At 39.5% G+C, this 18683-nt stretch overlaps 5 non-coding genes across 5 annotated transcripts; all 5 read right to left on the bottom strand.

The window, feature by feature from the left end:
* Positions 1–3610: 3610 nt before the first annotated feature.
* On the bottom strand, positions 3611–3774 carry LOC140314918 (U1 spliceosomal RNA). The gene has a single exon (XR_011917244.1). It is a non-coding gene; the product is annotated as a U1 spliceosomal RNA (small nuclear RNA).
* A 2302-nt stretch (positions 3775–6076) lies between these two features.
* On the bottom strand, positions 6077–6240 carry LOC140314906 (U1 spliceosomal RNA). The gene has a single exon (XR_011917233.1). It is a non-coding gene; the product is annotated as a U1 spliceosomal RNA (small nuclear RNA).
* Positions 6241–8532: 2292 nt separating this feature from the next.
* Positions 8533–8696, bottom strand: LOC140314816 (U1 spliceosomal RNA). The gene has a single exon (XR_011917174.1). It is a non-coding gene; the product is annotated as a U1 spliceosomal RNA (small nuclear RNA).
* Positions 8697–10990: 2294 nt separating this feature from the next.
* LOC140314894 (U1 spliceosomal RNA) lies at positions 10991–11154 on the bottom strand. The gene has a single exon (XR_011917222.1). It is a non-coding gene; the product is annotated as a U1 spliceosomal RNA (small nuclear RNA).
* A 1354-nt stretch (positions 11155–12508) lies between these two features.
* Positions 12509–12699, bottom strand: LOC140314896 (U2 spliceosomal RNA). The gene has a single exon (XR_011917224.1). It is a non-coding gene; the product is annotated as a U2 spliceosomal RNA (small nuclear RNA).
* Between the last annotated feature and the right edge of the window lie 5984 nt (positions 12700–18683).

Below are 18683 nucleotides of genomic sequence, written 5' to 3'. Positions count from 1 at the left end.
TAAACCCAGTATTTACAAGTGGAAACTGAATATCGATCAGTCAAAAAAAGAAAACAAACAAAAGACTTAAATGATTCAAAGCTGTACATTTTACATTTTCAGAAATATATCTTTTAGTAGTTTATTAGAAACACAATGTGCTTATTTTCGAGTACGTCTACTGTGGGTTTGATCAAGCTGAGCACAGCAGGTTTGTGGACACTGTAAAACCTGAAAGTCTGTAATGTTTGTCCTGAAATTACTCAGATATCACATCGTCTGTGTTCTCTGTGAATATATCTGGAGCAGTGAAGCCTCACATCCAATTTTAGTGTGTTATAGCAGGCTGAGATCCACATAACATCACGTATTACAGCCACTCTGTCACATAAGACAAGTGCAGAAGTTTGTCGACACATTAAAGCTGAGCTGAGAAAGGCAGATCTTGGACCGAGAAATGAAAATTTCACAAAAACCTGGAATAGTGAGCTGTTGACATCTAGTGGAGGTTTTGTGAACTACACAAGTACTGCTGTTTGTGTGTGTTTAGAACTGAAGAACATAACTTAATTTAGCATGTTTATAAATGCAGACAGAAGTTTATTTGTTGTGATGAAGGTAAGAATCATTGCTTAGTTCTGGCTTACGCTGAGGGACTCAGTTACATTACAGCCGACCTCAGGGGAGGAGAGGTGGGTGTGCAATGAAGTCTATTCACTTTTAATCATATAAATGTATCAGCTGTCAGATGTCACAGAGACCTAAAAGACCTTTGCACTTAGGGGTCCTTGCAGGAAAAGCCTCTAAAATCACTCCTCCAGGTGAATTTAAAAATGGAGACGTCCTCAAAATACTTGGTTGTGAGCTAATTCTGTTTCACAGGCAGGAGGATGGAGGAGAAAGAAGACGGGGAGGCTGAAATTAGAAAAATGAGATGCGCTCCAGCTGCTGCTGGTTTATGCAGATTGGCAGCACCTGAGTAGAGAAAAAAAAATCTATATATGATGAGACTGTGACATTAAACTCATTAAATGAGAAAAAAAAAAAAAAACAGCGAAAGAAAATCTAAGCTGAACTATTTATTGCCTTTGGCCCGGTGGGGGCTCCTCATTAGGACTGACTCAGCTTCACCTTTTAAGTTACATGAATCCTTTAAGCAACTTTATAAGAAATCAGTCCCTGCTCTCAACCAATCAGTCTGTATCAGTCATTGATCATAATGGTTGTCACCCGGACAGGAAGGGGGATCTCTCCTCCCACACGGGAGCTTGGACCACAGCTCAAAATGATAAAAGGCTAAAAACCAGCACAATGATTACATTTCTTCTCTCAGTTTTCCACACAGAAGCATCATGACATCACACAATCTCACCCCAAAAACATGCAGTAGGTACATATACCTGCACATTTATGCTGTGAATGGACTTCCTATTCACATAATGGGCTTCATTATGTGAGGGAGCTGTGATGGGGAAGTGTGCCATCTATGCAACCGATCACACTGGGAAATCCTAAAGTAAATTAAAATGACAAACCCCAGTCTGAGGTTGCTGCACAATGTCATTAACAGTTTAACAGATCTCTACACGATTCACCTGCAATCCTGTGGAACTCCTCCTTGATGGCTCTGACAGGTTTATGTCCAGGGAAAACGACAAATATGGGTAAAAGTTGCCTTGCCTTGACTTGCTCAAGTGCTCTGCATCTCCGACATTGTATAAAAAAACTTCCATTTGCAAAGAAAGGCAGTGCAACACATAATATCTGCTGGGATGTGAGAGCATGATTACGGTTGGTAATGTTGCAAATGTAAGGACAGGTTAGGTTATGCATGGACTGTGACGTGAAACGATGCAGCTCAAAAAGAAAATGGTCTGGAAATGCTAAAGCATCAATGCACGGACTGAGAAACATATAATAAATAAATGTAAACATACAGATAAAACATCTCCCGACGAATATTGAATTCTCTGCGCAGTAATGCTGCACCTTCATCCACGGGATCGATCTCAAAGGTACATGCATGTTCATGGAAAAAAGTCACCTCCTACTGTGCCAAATGGACTTTCAGAACTTCTATGCCAAAACTCGCCTGCTGACTGAACGAATGAGGAAATCAAAAGGCGTGTGACAGAGAGAAACTCTAGGTTCATTGAGAAAATATAGGTTTTTATAGGTTCATAGCGTCTGTTACTATGGTTACTGACCGAGAGCTTAAGGTACCTCTGTTTCTGACACAGGCTACAGTTACCCCTCTTTCTCTGGTTTGAGTTACCTCCCTTTGTGAAACGGAAAAATGAGTTTCAGCTCGTACAAATGACTGCCCTTACCTGGACAAACGTGTACATGTGATATTTTTGTGGTGTTGCTGTGACCTGTAGCGCATGTCATCTGCCCAAAGTGAGTCTTGGAGCTGGTCGTGTTCATGGTAACAGCCGTTTCATTCTCACTGAGTCTGTATTTACGACAAAGTATAATGCTTATCTGCTTGGACAAACAGCATAATCTCGGTCTCAATTGTAAACCCTTTGTCTTCGAGATAAGGGCCAGCCATGAATGTTGAACCGAATGCATTTATTTCTAAATGGTACAATGTACCAGAATTAAGATTTCACCAACATGTTACTTTGTTGGTGAATGAGAATTTCAAAGCAAAGGATTTGGGGCCCATGATGAAAACTGCTTTAGGAGTGAAGTGGGAACAAACGGAGAGTCCATTAATCTTCCAATCACAAGATGCAACAATGATCAAAATCCTGTATCAGCATTGGGAAAACCAAACAGTTCAAACAGCAAAGCAAAGAGAAGCAAGAACTAGTGAAAGTGGTTTGTTGAAGGAAATTATATCTCATTAAACCAAGTGTTGTCTAAAAAGGTCTAAAACTTCCTAATCGTCCTCAGTATCCCTCAAAACAGAAGCAGAGGAGGGTGTAAGTGGGACAATAGAAGGCTTTGTAGGAAAAGGAGTGATGGTTGAGACAGATAGCGTGTGCAATACTCCAAAATTTCCAGTATTGAAGGCAGACAAGTCCAAGTACAGGTTAGCACACGATTTGCCCATGATAAACACGATTGTCCAGGATTGGCCAGTCCTTGCCAAATCCTTAAACACTCCTCACCAACTTGCCTCCTAATGCAAAATTGTTTACAGTGATTGATTATTCTGCATTTTTCAGCATTCCTCTGGCAGAAGAATCTCAGTACAAGGTGTAAGAGGTACACTTACACCAGACTTCCCCAAGGTTTTAACCATAGCCCTCATGTGTTTAAAGGGGAACTCCGGTATTTTTAAACCTGGACCCTATTTCTGGCATGAAATACGTTCATCTACTCACAGAGAACAGTTTGGTGAAAGTCGGCGTCCTTTGAAAGCTATTTAGAAAACTTGCGATCGTCGTATATCCATATAACAGAGTTAGAAGGAGCAGATTCATATCAGTCTTTCATGTACAGAGATGCTGAACATGTGTAAAAATGTGTCTGAATAGTTATTTGGATTAAAAACTTGAATAAAGACAAACCAACATAATATTTCACCACCTCAGTGAGTTGTTAGTTATTGTGAATGTGCAAGTGTAACAAGTAGCATACACTAAAAAGACAGAACAGATTTTTCTTTGAACAAGTTGATCAGGGGAGAGCGCGAACGCAGTCCCCCACTACCAGAAATTATGCAGTCGAGATTCCCACATTTGGGGAATTCGCAGGGGTCAGCACAGCCGGAGTGCAATGGCTGAGCCTCGCCCTGGGTGAACCACCTTCATGATCATGGTATCTCCCCTGCCAGGTAAGTATGAGTTGTACACATCACTGAGGGGGGGCTCACTCGCACACATACTGAAAACACTGATGGTGCTAACAGGCTATAAGCTAACTAAACCAGAGGCTACACAGGCTGGGATGATTCTACACACATGTACACAGAGGAAGCAGATTTGTTCAAAAGGAGTAAAAAAACGTTTCATTTGACTAAAACACAATTCTCATTTCCCATAATGCACAGCTGTATTTGCTCACAAAAAGCTACCTGAACATCACATCATTTTTTATAAGTCAGTCTGTCTGTAAATGACTAACAGCCCAACAGAGAGTTCAAGTGAAACTAAGTGAATCAAACTACAATCACAAACTGTTTGTTCACATCTGACATCCAGAGAAAGTATAAAAACACACAGAAACATGTTCTGTCTGCTAACTGTTCAACCACTTCCTGTTTCTTTGTTCACTGGTGGGGGGATACTGACAGTCCTGCTGCTGCTGCCTCCTGTTGTTGTGGAGTGTGAACAATGAATGAATGGGATCTTAGCACAATATACACCAAAACCACAAGAATTGTTCCAAATGATGTGGCTTCTGATTTTATGTCTTCATGTGTGAAGAAACACAGAAAAAGTCATGTAGATGTTTTTTTTTCAGGCTGTAAAACCACACCAGCCTACAGAGCTCTATCGGCCTCTGGTGGAGAACAGAGGTAACTGCAGGGTTCAACCATGAAATAAACATCTGATCCATCCGTTACAGATGGTCCTGATGTTAACTTTAAATACACAATACTTTCACATACAACCGCAGTTTAATGTTCATAGTAAACTGGCCACATGGCTGTTGATCTATTTTATAAAATGACACTGAGGCATTTCAACAAAAGTAAAGACATTAAATGATCTATTTCAGAGAATTGATGTTGAACGATGGGAATAAAATTGTACGAGTGCTGCGATACAGAAAATTATTTTTTTTTTTATAAAAAGCCTCAAAACATTATTTCTAAAACCTGTGAATCAATAAATAAAGATTTCAACACACCAAACAGTGACTTAAAGTGATGTGGGAGGAGACAGAAGTCACTTTCTCTGTCTGTGCACCAATAAGACGACTATGGATGTGAACAGCAGAATTTTGACGGAGAATTTGTGTAAAATGTAGCCTAAATATGTACATTATTAGCATTTACTACCTGAGAAACCCTGCAATCATGCAATGCATTTTATACACATGGTGCACTGTGTCTGTCAGGGTGTAACTACATTAGAGGAAAGGACTGAATGAATTCTGACATTTGTTGAACATGTATCCTATGTAATCTCATCACAGGTGGACACACCGTCTGTGGTATTCTGGCACACACGTGGACACATTCATATGACAGAAAATGTCTGATGGACTCACTGAGCGACCACTTACTCACCCTGTTTACGTCCATATGCGATTTCTGTGAAGATTTTTCTCTCTGCCTCTGTGTCAGTGTCTGAAAAAAGAAGGAAAAAGGTACTCTGAGTAAAACAGATGTGTAACAATGAGCCAATTATGTTATCATAATTATCAGGCATAAATGTAATAATATTTGCATCATCACATCCACTTCCATGTGTGAACCCAACAGAAATGTCCTATTTCCAGTTTTCCACAGTATGATAGGTGACAGACTGATAGAGATCACAACCTTTTAATGGAGCCATCGTGTTTCATTTCTGCCTCCAACTGTGAGCAAGTCATATCTGTCCTGTGTGGTCTTTGTTTAGAGAGCCCAAAATACATTTATTTTCCCATTTACATCCCTGTCTTTACCTTCAATAAACAGCTGTTATTCTTTATAGAGTTTAGGTGAATTATGAAATGATTAACTACAGTTATTTCTATGACAATTATCTTGCTGTGTTTGAACTCTGCATCACACTCCGGCTGCGATGCTGAGTTTAAACACAGGACTCTTTCACAGAAGACCTTCCACTCATCTCTGTTCATTTCTGCAGAGACAGTGAACTACAGAGCTGTGAGCTCATTGTTAAAGCTTCAGAGTTGGGGAGGGGGGTGTTGTTGCATTTTAACTGAGCATTTCACAGAAATATAAGTGCACTTGTAAGATTAAAGCAGACGACACCAGAAGGAGCAGATTCATATCAGTCTTTCATGTACAGAGATGCTGAACATGTATACGAATGTGTCTGAATAGTTATTTGGATTAAAAACTTAAATAAAGACAAACCAACATAATATTTAACCACCTCAGTGAGCGGTCAGTTATTCTGAATCTGCAAGTGTAACAAGTAGCATACAGTAAGAAGACAGAACAGATATTTTCTTTGAACAAGTTGATCAGGGGAGAGCGCGAACGCAGTCCCCCACTACCAGAAATTATGCAGTCGAGATTCCCACATTTGGGGAATTCGCAGGGGTCAGCACAGCCGGAGTGCAATGGCTGAGCCTCGCCCTGGGTGAACCACCTTCATGATCATGGTATCTCCCCTGCCAGGTAAGTATGAGTTGTACACATCACTGAGGGGGGGCTCACTCGCACACATACTGAAAACACTGATGGTGCTAACAGGCTATAAGCTAACTAAACCAGAGGCTACACAGGCTGGGATGATTCTCCACACATGTACACAGAGGAAGCAGATTTGTTCAAAAGGAGTGAAGTTTGATTTGAATGAAGCACAATTCTCATTTCCCATAATGCACAGCTGTATTTGCTCACAAAAAGCTACCTGAACATCACATCATTTTTTATAAGTCAGTCTGTCTGTAAATGACTAACAGCCCAACAGAGAGTTCAAGTGAAACTAAGTGAATCAAACTACAATCACAAACTGTTTGTTCACATCTGACATCCAGAGAAAGTATAAAAACACACAGAAACATGTTCTGCCTGCTAACTGTTCAACCACTTCCTGTTTCTTTGTTCACTGGTGGGGGGATACTGACAGTCCTGCTGCTGCTGCCTCCTGTTGTTGTGGAGTGTGAACAATGAATGAATGGGATCTTAGCACAATATACACCAAAACCACAAGAATTGTTCCAAATGATGTGGCTTCTGATTTTATGTCTTCATGTGTGAAGAAACAAAGAAAAAGTCATGTAGATGTTTTTTTCAGGCTGTAAAACCACACCAGCTTACAGAGCTCTATCGGCCTCTGGTGGAGAACAGAGGTAACTGCAGGATTCAACCATGAAATAAACATCTGATCCATCCGTTACAGTTGGTCCTGAAGTTAACTTTAAATACACAATACTTTCACATACAACCTCAGTTTAATGTTCATAGTAAACTGGCCACATGGCTGTTGATCTATTTTATAAAATGACACTGAGGCATTTCAACAAAAGTAAAGACATTAAATGATCTATTTCAGAGAATTGATGTTGAACGATGGGAATAAAATTGTACGAGTGCTGCGATACAGAAAATTATTATTTTTATAAAAAGCCTCAAACCATTATTTCTAAAATCTGTGAATTGATAAATAAAGATTTCAACACACCAAACAGTGACTTAAAGTGATGTGGGAGGAGACAGAAGTCACTCTCTCCGTCTGTGCACCAATAAGACGACTATGGATGTGAACAGCAGAATTTTGACGGAGAATTTGTGTAAAATGTAGCCTAAATATGTACATTATTAGCATTTACTACCTGAGAAACCCTGCAATCATGCAATGCATTTTAAACACATGGTGCACTGTGTCTGTCAGGGTGTAACTACATTACAGGAAAGGACTGAATGAATTCTGACATTTGTTGAACATGTATCCTATGTAATCTCATCACAAGTGGACACACCGTCTGTGGTATTCTGGCACACACGTGGACACATTCATATGACAGAAAATGTCTGATGGACTCACTGAGCGACCACTTACTCACCCTGTGTACGTCCATATGCGATTTCTGTGAAGATTTTTCTCTCTGCCTCTGTGTCAGTGTCTGAAAAAAGAAGGAAAAAGGTACTCTGAGTAAAACAGATGTGTAACAATGAGCCAATTATGTCATCATAATTATCAGACATAAATGTAATAATATTTGCATCATCACATCCACTTCCATGTGTGAACCCAACAGAAATGTCCTATTTCCAGTTTTCCACAGTATGATAGGTGACAGACTGATAGAGATCACAACCTTTTAATGGAGCCATCTTGTTTCATTTCTGCCTCCAACTGTGAGCAAGTAATATCTGTCCTGTGTGGTCTTTGTTTAGAGAGCCCAAAAGACATTTATTTTCCCATTTACATCCCTGTCTTTACCTTCAATAAACAGCTGTTATTCTTTATAGAGTTTAGGTGAATTATGAAATGATTAACTGCAGTTATTTCTATGACAATTATCTTGCTGTGTTTGAACTCTGCATCACACTCCGGCTGTGATGCTGAGTTTAAACACAGGACTCTTTCACAGAAGACCTTCCACTCATCTCTGTTCGTTTCTGCAGAGACAGTGAACTACAGAGCTGTGAGCTCATTGTTAAAGCTTCAGAGTTGGGGAGGGGGGTGTTGTTGCATTTTAACTGAGCCTTTCACAGAAATATAAGTGCACTTGTAAGATTAAAGCAGACGACACCAGAAGGAGCAGATTCATATCAGTCTTTCATGTACAGAGATGCTGAACATGTGTACAACTGTGTCTGAATAGTTATTTGGATTAAAAACTTAAATAAAGACAAACCAACATAATATTTAACCACCTCAGTGAGTGGTCAGTTATTCTGAATCTGCAAGTGTAACAAGTAGCATACACTAAGAAGACAGAACAGATATTTTCTTTGAACAAGTTGATCAGGGGAGAGCGCGAACGCAGTCCCCCACTACCAGAAATTATGCAGTCGAGATTCCCACATTTGGGGAATTCGCAGGGGTCAGCACAGCCGGAGTGCAATGGCTGAGCCTCACCCTGGGTGAACCACCTTCATGATCATGGTATCTCCCCTGCCAGGTAAGTATGAGTTGTACACATCACTGAGGGGGGACTCACTCGCACACATACTGAAAACACTGATGGTGCTAACAGGCTATAAGCTAACTAAACCAGAGGCTACACAGGCTGGGATGATTCTACACACATGTACACAGAGGAAGCAGATTTGTTCAAAAGGAGTAAAAAAACGTTTCATTTGACTAAAACACTATTCTCATTTCCCATAATGCACAGCTGTATTTGCTCACAAAAAGCTAACTGAACATCACATCATTTTTTATAAGTCAGTCTGTCTGTAAATGACTAACAGCCCAACAGAGAGTTCAAGTGAAACTAAGTGAATCAAACTACAATCACAAACTGTTTGTTCACATCTGACATCCAGAGAAAGTATAAAAACACACAGAAACATGTTCTGCCTGCTAACTGTTCAACCACTTCCTGTTTCTTTGTTCACTGGTGGGGGGATACTGACAGTCCTGCTGCTGCCTCCTGTTGTTGTGGAGTGTGAACAATGAATGAATGGGATCTTAGCACAATATACACCAAAACCACAAGAATTGTTCCAAATGATGTGGCTTCTGATTTTATGGCTTCATGTGTGAAGAAACACAGAAAAAGTCATGTAGATGTTTTTTTCAGGCTGTAAAACCACACCAGCCTACAGAGCTCTATCGGCCTCTGGTGGAGAACAGAGGTAACTGCAGGGTTCAACCATGAAATAAACATCTGATCCATCCGTTACAGATGGTCCTGAAGTTAACTTTAAATACACAATACTTTCACATACAACCTCAGTTTAATGTTCATAGTAAACTGGCCACATGGCTGTTGATCTATTTTATAAAATGACACTGAGGTATTTCAACAAAAGTAAAGACATTAAATGATCTATTTCAGAGAATTGATGTTGAACGATGGGAATAAAATTGTACGAGTGCTGCGATACAGAAAATTATCATTTTTATAAAAAGCCTCAAAACATTCTTTCTAAAATCTGTGAATCAATAAATAAAGATTTCAACACACCAAACAGTGACTTAAAGTGATGTGGGAGGAGACAGAAGTCACTCTCTCTGTCTGTGCACCAATAAGACGACTATGGATGTGAACAGCAGAATTTTGACGGAGAATTTGTGTAAAATGTAGCCTAAATATGTACATTATTAGCATTTATTACCTGAGAAACCCTGCAATCATGCAATGCATTTTAAACACATGGTGCACTGTGTCTGTCAGGGTGTAACTACATTACAGGAAAGGACTGAATGAATTCTGACATTTGTTGAACATGTATCCTATGTAATCTCATCACAAGTGGACACACCGTCTGTGGTATTCTGGCACACACGTGGACACATTCATATGACAGAAAATGTCTGATGGACTCACTGAGCGACCACTTACTCACCCTGTGTACGTCCATATGCAATTTCTGTGAAGATTTTTCTCTCTGCCTCTGTGTCAGTGTCTGAAAAAAGAAGGAAAAAGGTACTCTGAGTAAAACAGATGTGTAACAATGAGCCAGTCAGGTAATCATAATTATCAGACATAAATGTAATAATATTTGCATCATCACATCCACTTCCATGTGTGAACCCAACAGAAATGTCCCATTTCCAGTTTTCCACAGTATGATAGGTGACAGACTGATAGAGATCACAACCTTTTAATGGAGCCATCTTGTTTAATTTCCTCCTCCAACTGTGAGCGTGCCATATCTGTCCTGTGTGGTCTTTGTTTAGAGAGCCCAAAATACATTTATTTTCCCATTTACATCCCTGTCTTTACCTTCAATAAACAGCTGTTATTCTTTATAGAGTTTAGGTGAATTATGAAATGATTAACTGCAGTTATTTCTATGACAATTATCTTGATGTGTTTGAACTCTGCATCACACTCCGGCTGCGATGCTGAGTTTAAACACAGGACTCTTTCACAGAAGACCTTCCACTCATCTCTGTTGGTTTCTGCAGAGACAGTGAACTACAGAGCTGTGAGCTCATTGTTAAAGCTTCAGAGTTGGGGAGGGGGGTGTTGTTGCATTTTAACTGAGCCTTTTACAGAAATATAAGTGCACTTGTAAGATTAAAGCAGACGACACCAGAAGGAGCAGATTCATATCAGTCTTTCATGTACAGAGATGCTGAACATGTGTACGAATGTGTCTGAATAGTTATTTGGATTAAAAACTTAAATAAAGACAAACCAACATAATATTTAACCACCTCAGTTAGCGGTCAGTTATTCTGAATCTGCAAGTGTAACAAGTAGCATACACTAAGAAGACAGAACAGATATTTTCTTTGAACAAGTTGATCAGGGGAGAGCGCGAACGCAGTCCCCCACTACCAGAAATTATGCAGTCGAGATTCCCACATTTGGGGAATTCGCAGGGGTCAGCACAGCCGGAGTGCAATGGCTGAGCCTCGCCCTGGGTGAACCACCTTCATGATCATGGTATCTCCCCTGCCAGGTAAGTATGAGTTGTACACATCACTGAGGGGGGACTCACTCGCACACATACTGAAAACACTGATGGTGCTAACAGGCTATAAGCTAACTAAACCAGAGGCTACAGAGGCTGGGATGATTCTCCACACATGTACACAGAGGAAGCAGATTTGTTCAAAAGGAGTAAAAAAACGTTTCATTTGACTAAAACACAATTCTCATTTCCCATAATGCACAGCTGTATTTGCTCACAAAAAGCTACCTGAACATCACATCATTTTTTATAAGTCAGTCTGTCTGTAAATGACTAACAGCCCAACAGAGAGTTCAAGTGAAACTAAGTGAATCAAACTACAATCACAAACTGTTTGTTCACATCTGACATCCAGAGAAAGTATAAAAACACACAGAAACATGTTCTGCCTGCTAACTGTTCAACCACTTCCTGTTTCTTTGTTCACTGGTGGGGGGATACTGACAGTCCTGCTGCTGCCTCCTGTTGTTGTGGAGTGTGAACAATGAATGAATGGGATCTTAGCACAATATACACCAAAACCACAAGAATTGTTCCAAATGATGTGGCTTCTGGTTTTATGTCTTCATGTGTGAAGAAACAAAGAAAAAGTGAGGTAGATGTTTTTTTCAGGCTGTAAAACCACACCAGCCTACAGAGCTCTATCGGCCTCTGGTGGAGAACAGAGGTAACTGCAGGGTTCAACCATGAAATAAACATTGATCCATCCATTACAGATGGTCCTGAAGTTAACTTTAAATACACAATACTTTCACATACACTACACCTAATATACTGCCAATTAAATATTATATTCTGTTCGATTGAAATCAGGAAAAATATAGTTAAAAAAAAAGTTGAAACAATAAAAAAGTGGAGCTACGGGGCATTGTTATGCTGATCTATTCTTCTTGTTTGAATCTGGCATCTTACATAAGCAGAACTGCAGCCCAGTGTGTAGTGGGTTGTTTGTTGGTGGCTGTGTACAGAGCTGCACAATTAATCACATTTTAATCTCGATCTTAATTCTGACGTCCTACATTTACCTTTAAAATGTGTGCTCCGCCAATGAGTAAAATGACATCACGCACTCCCTGTTGATCACATGCTTCTTCCAGGCACGGAAACAAGAAACCAGAAGTTTTTCCTGGATGAAGTTTGGAAGATTAGCAACATAAGGACAGATAAACAAGAACAGAGAATCAAAATAAAAAAATGCAACACCCAGCACAGAAGAAGGCAAAGAACTTGGTTAAAAATACTTTAAATTTAAAACAAATAATGTTAACCAAGACAAAAATAACAGATGCATTTATTAATCAGAAACAGTACAACATGTATTCTTTAATTTAATTATTTTTCACACTGTTAGGGGGGTGCACCGTTCCTGGAGATACTGCAATACCAGGTCGATGCGTGGAGTGGACGGAGCAAGCCCCTATTCCATCTCCCTATTCCAAAAATCAATTTAATATATGGTCCCCGGGTAGGGGACGTATCAGATATTAAACTGATAAGAACAGATACTACACTTGATCTTAGCCAAAAGGCCGAGAAGCGATACCACAAACAGGTCGGAGGAAAACAGGTCATTCTCCGCAACGTCATTCTAACTCACGGTTAGACAAATCAAATAGAATAGAAACATTATTTATGTCACAGTAAAAACAGTAACGATGAACAACGTTGCGCCTGTAACGCAGATGTTGTTTATAAAGAGTAATTTGAATTAACAAATGTCAACAAATGCGGCTTCGAGTCGCTTCCTGGACACGTGGTACGCTTTAGTCCAATAGGAAGCGTCGAAACTTAAACACAGAAAAAACTCAATTTTCCTCACATATACGTTACAATGTGTGTATTACCTTTATGTGTGCGAGTAAATAGTCTTTCAATTGAGCTTCATAAGTCGAACAAATGAGTGCAGTCGAGGGAAAATAATGTTTTTTCGATACAGACTCCAAACAGACAACGCTCCTGTGGTGGCCTCTAATGGAGAAGAGAGCCAACACACTTCATGCTGGGCTCCCGAAATAATTACTCAGCAAATACCCAAACGCACCTGCTCGGTACTGTAAAACTGGTCAAACTGAAAACTAATCTTTATAAAAAGTAAAGTTAAAAGTTTAGGGAGCTCCACAACTATGACCCAAACACCAACGGTAGCTTACAGACATGTACAGTTAACGGCAGTCAGCTAAAACCTTAATACCACCACCGCTCCAACAATAAAAACTAACCGACTCGCTCAGTCAGCAAACTTAATGAGGTTGTTCAGACAATAAGTTGATATTCAATTTAATTAAACGAAAATATAGCTTGTGGTAAACAGTGAGAAACATGGACCTGTTAAAACTGTCGGCACCTTCAAACCGTTGGGGTTAATTAAACCTAAATTAGCCAACTTCAACTGCTCTGCTGCGTCAAACGTTCGCAATGCGTGAAGAAAAATTAAACCAACTTAACAATATGTAGTCATTTATAATGTTAACACAATAGCCGTTCTTATTTCAAAGAAAAGTACAGCATATTAAGTAAACATGAACTCACTAAGGGCCATCCTCCACTCCATCATTCTTTACTCCCGTGACAGAAACCCGCGAGCTGGCGCCGTTACCAACGTCTTTCAGTTTACGCATGCGCATATCTTAAATTGAACCCAGCTTGTTGCTAATTGTCAAACTGAGAAGTTTTATTTCCAATTCAACATAAAAATATGTTTGAAATCTTTCAATATGCTAGCTTTGCTTGTTCACCTCTATGACTAAAATTGTTTTAGGCTGTTTTTTTTTAACTGACAATGACAGCGAGTTTAAATTAGCTTTAAATGTAAAAGCACTTTTGCAAAGCACATGGTCAATTGGAATTATATATATATTTTAAATAAATCTTTATTTTAAAAGGAAATGATCAAAACAAAAGGTTTTCTGGGAGCGATTTAAACTAGTTTTGAATATGCATTTTCCAAATATTCATTGAAGAGAGACATTTTAATCCACCTACCACCACCGGGTATAACTCAATTCAGCTGTGTTAGAGTAAAAACATCATGGTTGAATAATGATTACATTGTATCTAAACATGCAAAAGTTCCTTGAAAATCCTCTTGATTTGATTATATATTGTTATATGTTATTATCATTATTGTTATTATATATTGTTCCCTGATCTGTACTCCAGGTACGTTAATCTTTTGATGACTCTTTCCTCCTAAACCTTAATTAGCTGAAGGTAAACTCTGCTTTATCAAATGTTTTTCACTCTTGCAGTTCTTCTGATATCAACTTTTCTGGAGCACCGGACCAAAAGAAAAGTTACTCAGGCTGAGTACACGTGAACGCTGGTATTTTTTAGATCAGACGTCTATATTCCTCAGTTTAAAAAGTAACATTGAATAAGAACGGCAGATCTAATGACAGTTTTCTGCCCTTCTGTGTACGGTCAAAGCAGCTCGGTCAAATGCAACAGCAATGTAATACACCAATAATAGTCTTACTACTGTCTTCCAGGTCCATTTGAGTCTGTTACAAAACCTATGCCTCGCTTCCACAATATTGAGTATTGGTTTTGCTCTCAGTTTTTTCCTCAGAGACTCTGCCTCCCTAAGGTGCTCTTTTTGCACTCATGTTACTGACCTATTGTCAATTAACCCAATTAGCTGCAACATGTTGCTCCAGCTGTTTCTTTTTAAAGCCACTTACTTTTCCAGTCTTTTGTTTTCACACCTGTTGCCACCATCCAATTCCAGATGAGCTGATATTCTTGTTTTTTTATGTTCTACTGTTAATAAAACATTTACAAATCAATTTATCAAATGTTTCGATGTCCCTTTTTATTGTTTCTGCTGTTATTTGCTTTTGTGCTCTGTGAAGCTCTTCATGCTACATTTATTCTGCATGAAGTGTACCGATACATTCTGATTGATTAGTTTTATCCCTTCTGCTGAGCACAGCTGCTTGACTGAGATAAGATTTGATGCATTTTGTTTCAAACGTGTATCTGTCAAAGAGGCTGAGGACACGCTGTCACTATTCTGTCTCTGTGTCCTGTGCAGACTTCAGAGAAACGCACAGCTTACACCAGACCAGATGATTGATGATGGCAGACTGCTGAACTACAGGGCTCGCCTGATACCGGCTGTCAATACTGTGCTGAGAAAAAGTGGACTTCTATCAGAGGACGGCAAATGTGAGGTTCTTTAAGGGAATGTGTGCCTGGAATGTATTTTGTGAAATATCTGTCATGGTTTCTGGATTTTTGTTGTGCTTTTGGTTCAGTTTAGGTATTAAGTGTTTCATGTTTTCCATGTTAAGTTGATTTTGTCTTTTTAATCATTAATTTGTATTCTTTTTCATTTCCTAACAAGCACCAAGGGAACATCTCACTCTTATAAGAAAGGAAATACAAGAAACTGATTCATGTACATGAGCTGAAAGTGTTTCCTGAACAACAAGACATGCCCATTAAAGGGGAACTCCGGTATTTTTAAACCTGGATCTTATTTCTGGCATGAAATACGTTCATCTGCTCACCGAGAACAGTTTGATGAAAGTCAGCGTCCTTTGGAAGCTATTTAGATATCTCGAGATCCATATAACGGCTTAGAGGATGCAGCCTCTAAATAAGGCATTATCTGTCTTTATTTCACCAATACTTTAAGAAGAATGAATGAATGAACGTGTGCTATAGCTCTGTTAGCTCATAGCTGCTGTTATGTGGCTACTTGCAGCTATAGGAGAGCTAACGGAGGGATTTCTACACAGGCACTCTACTGGGACCACTTCATCCACACGCCCCCCTGGAGCGATAAGGAGAGGGAAAGAAAAGTGAAATGGCTGCTATTAGATCTCCTTCCACTAGATGTCAGCATTGTCATGTTCTTTGGCTCTGTGACTTTTCCACTGAGACCAAACTGAGTCTGGCGGACAACACCCCCCCCCCCCCATACACTTTCACTGATATATTCCATATTTATGTTCATATACATTTCTTTAAAGGACCATCTTCTGCCTCTTTCCCTGGTTGGTGTGATTGATGCATCACCTAAATTTATAGCATCTAGTAAAATCCTTCATTGCCACTGCTTGAGGTCATACATGCAAGAACTGGCTGTTACCTCCAAAACCAAGAGAAAATCTGAAATATCTGGTAGCAGCACAGATTCAAGAACCACTTGGAAGATGATAAACAGGAAATTAAGTTATGTTTCCCAAGAGCAATGTGAAATTTAATTGAACTAAAATTTTTAATTTAACGAGCAATAAAAAAGGAGCTGCTTCCTGTAATATTAAGGGTCACCCCAGCTGATGGAGATTGGAAGACAACTATACAGAGCAAGAGTAGGACCTTGGCTGGTCCAAACTAGAGACAATTGTGCAAAAAATCAACAGTTTTTACTAAACCTAAATGACTAATATCTAGGAAATGTGTCAATGAATCAGCTTTAAGTCTTGTTGTGCTTAAAGCTGAAAGACTGGTGGTGTTGCCACAATCTACTTAAACACGTCACCTGCAGACATAACAGTGAAAACAAGCCTTCATATCCACAGGCACGGCATCCGTGCTTACTGATTAGCAAAGAAAAGGACAGAATATACAGCATTTATTAGTTTCTTCAGTGGAAGGAGAGGATGAGATGTCTGCACACTCAGAGCTTTGTTGGCACACTTAAATCTTTCTTAATCCAGAGTTTTAATGAGAGTGTGTATACATGACAGTAATTGATTTATCTTTAATTACTTGCTTTGGATAGTGGACAACACATGAGTCAGTTGCCTCAACTGATGTTAATTTTGCAGGAAAAGGGAAATCTTCCTCCCACTGATGTTACTTTTACAGGATCTCAATCACCTCAATGAAAACTTGAAATTTGCACAAATTTAACACAGAAAACCGAATAGTCAATAAAAAGTGAAACTCAAGTAGGAGAAAACTATATGAAGTGAGGGTAACCCTTTACTGGATGACAGGTCCTCTCCGTCTGGATGGTGGCTTCGTTATGGAGCACAGCCCACGCTGAGATGACTCTTCAAGCTCAGTCTGGGCCTACCATGAGCTCTTGGAGGCAGGTGAAGTGGGTTTTCCCGATTGTGGATGTCACTTTTGTCAAGGTTTTTTTATAAAGGGCACATTGAACCTATTTTTGTTGCTCTGCAGCTGGGTCAGGATAGGGAATCATTAAAAAGGCTCAGTGATACAACCCCTGTCATCTGGAAGCAACTCAGCTGAACAGCCCTGAAGATAAAAGGATGTATAACCGTGATCAAGACGATGGGATTTATTTATTTATGCTTTTAAGGACTGTTGGCTGTGACCTGATTGGATTGGAGGAATCAGACAAAGAGATTATTGATTGAGAACAATGATGCGTAAATTGGAGAGGAAATTAAATCGAAAGTGGCAGAAGTGATGACCTGCAGAAATACCCTAAATTTACCACAAGAAATTGTCTGATAAACAACTTGAGTTTAGTGGCACATTAATGTCAACCAGGAAACACGACAAAGACATTTAGAAGCACTCTTACAGCATATATGACCTTGTGTGTTGAATTTCTGAATTAGTTTTTTTGCTCACCTCCTTTCTAGTGCCTACTGCAGCGTAAAGCATCTGAGACAAGGCTTCAACCTGAAAAAAATCAGGGTTAAAGCTTCAATAACCTCAGTAATCTCAAGTCCTGGTAAGTGCTAACATGCTGCAAGGTCAAAGTAAAGACAGAGCTTTACACTCTCAGGCTGCAAGCAGCGTTTTCAACAGTAACGGTGCATGAAGTGGCATAAATTCAGCAAGTGAAACCTCTGAAAATGAAAAATAAAATGAAATAAAATGAGGTTGTTATCACAAATGATTGACTTTGACCTTGCAGCAGGCTTGTAAGGTAGAAGCACTCATGTCACATCAAGTTTGAGGGGTTAAAATATCTGTTCTTTCTTCTCTCAGGCAACAGCTGACAGTTCTCCAGTGGAGGACAGGTCCTTCAAGGTGACATCTTCGCACAGTCGAATGAAAATAATAAAATCAGAGAGCAAAAATCTTCTCTGGAGTCCAATTATTTTTCCATTGGTGTCCACTGTACTCGAAGTCCTTTCTGATGATAAAATGAGCCGATGTGATGGGTTTGCAACCTCTCCAGGCCAGTAATGCAGTGACATACATCAATTTCAAACTTAGTTTAGTGGTCATTGCTATTTGAATCACCACAATGATTGTGGAAAGGCATTTTGCTTATTGTGGCAGTTCTGCATGTTGCCACAGAAGCACAACTATGCCCCATAAATACATTGTGCTGTACTCTGGGAACAGAACTGACATAAATGCTGGAGAATGGCCTCAGTTTCCATCTGCAACACTAACATAATGACAGCAAAGTAATTCTTTGATTAAAAATCCTCTTTTCATCATTTACAAGCCATACCACGAGCAAAATCAGCCAATAACAGAGTGGCTGAGGATCTGCTTTGAGTCTGCCTGGGGAGAAATGTAGAACAGTGGTCCAATGATCGATTCTGTTCCCGTTTTTCTGCTCTTAAAACATGTAAAAAATAGT

Source organism: Leuresthes tenuis, unplaced genomic scaffold (assembly GCF_036924035.1).
Source record: "Leuresthes tenuis unplaced genomic scaffold, fLeuTen1.0.hap1 SCAF_9, whole genome shotgun sequence".
Classification (NCBI taxonomy): Eukaryota; Metazoa; Chordata; class Actinopteri; order Atheriniformes; family Atherinopsidae; genus Leuresthes; species Leuresthes tenuis.
Note: the sequence above shows the minus strand (reverse complement) of the source record. Positions and strands in the feature narration are given on the sequence as shown.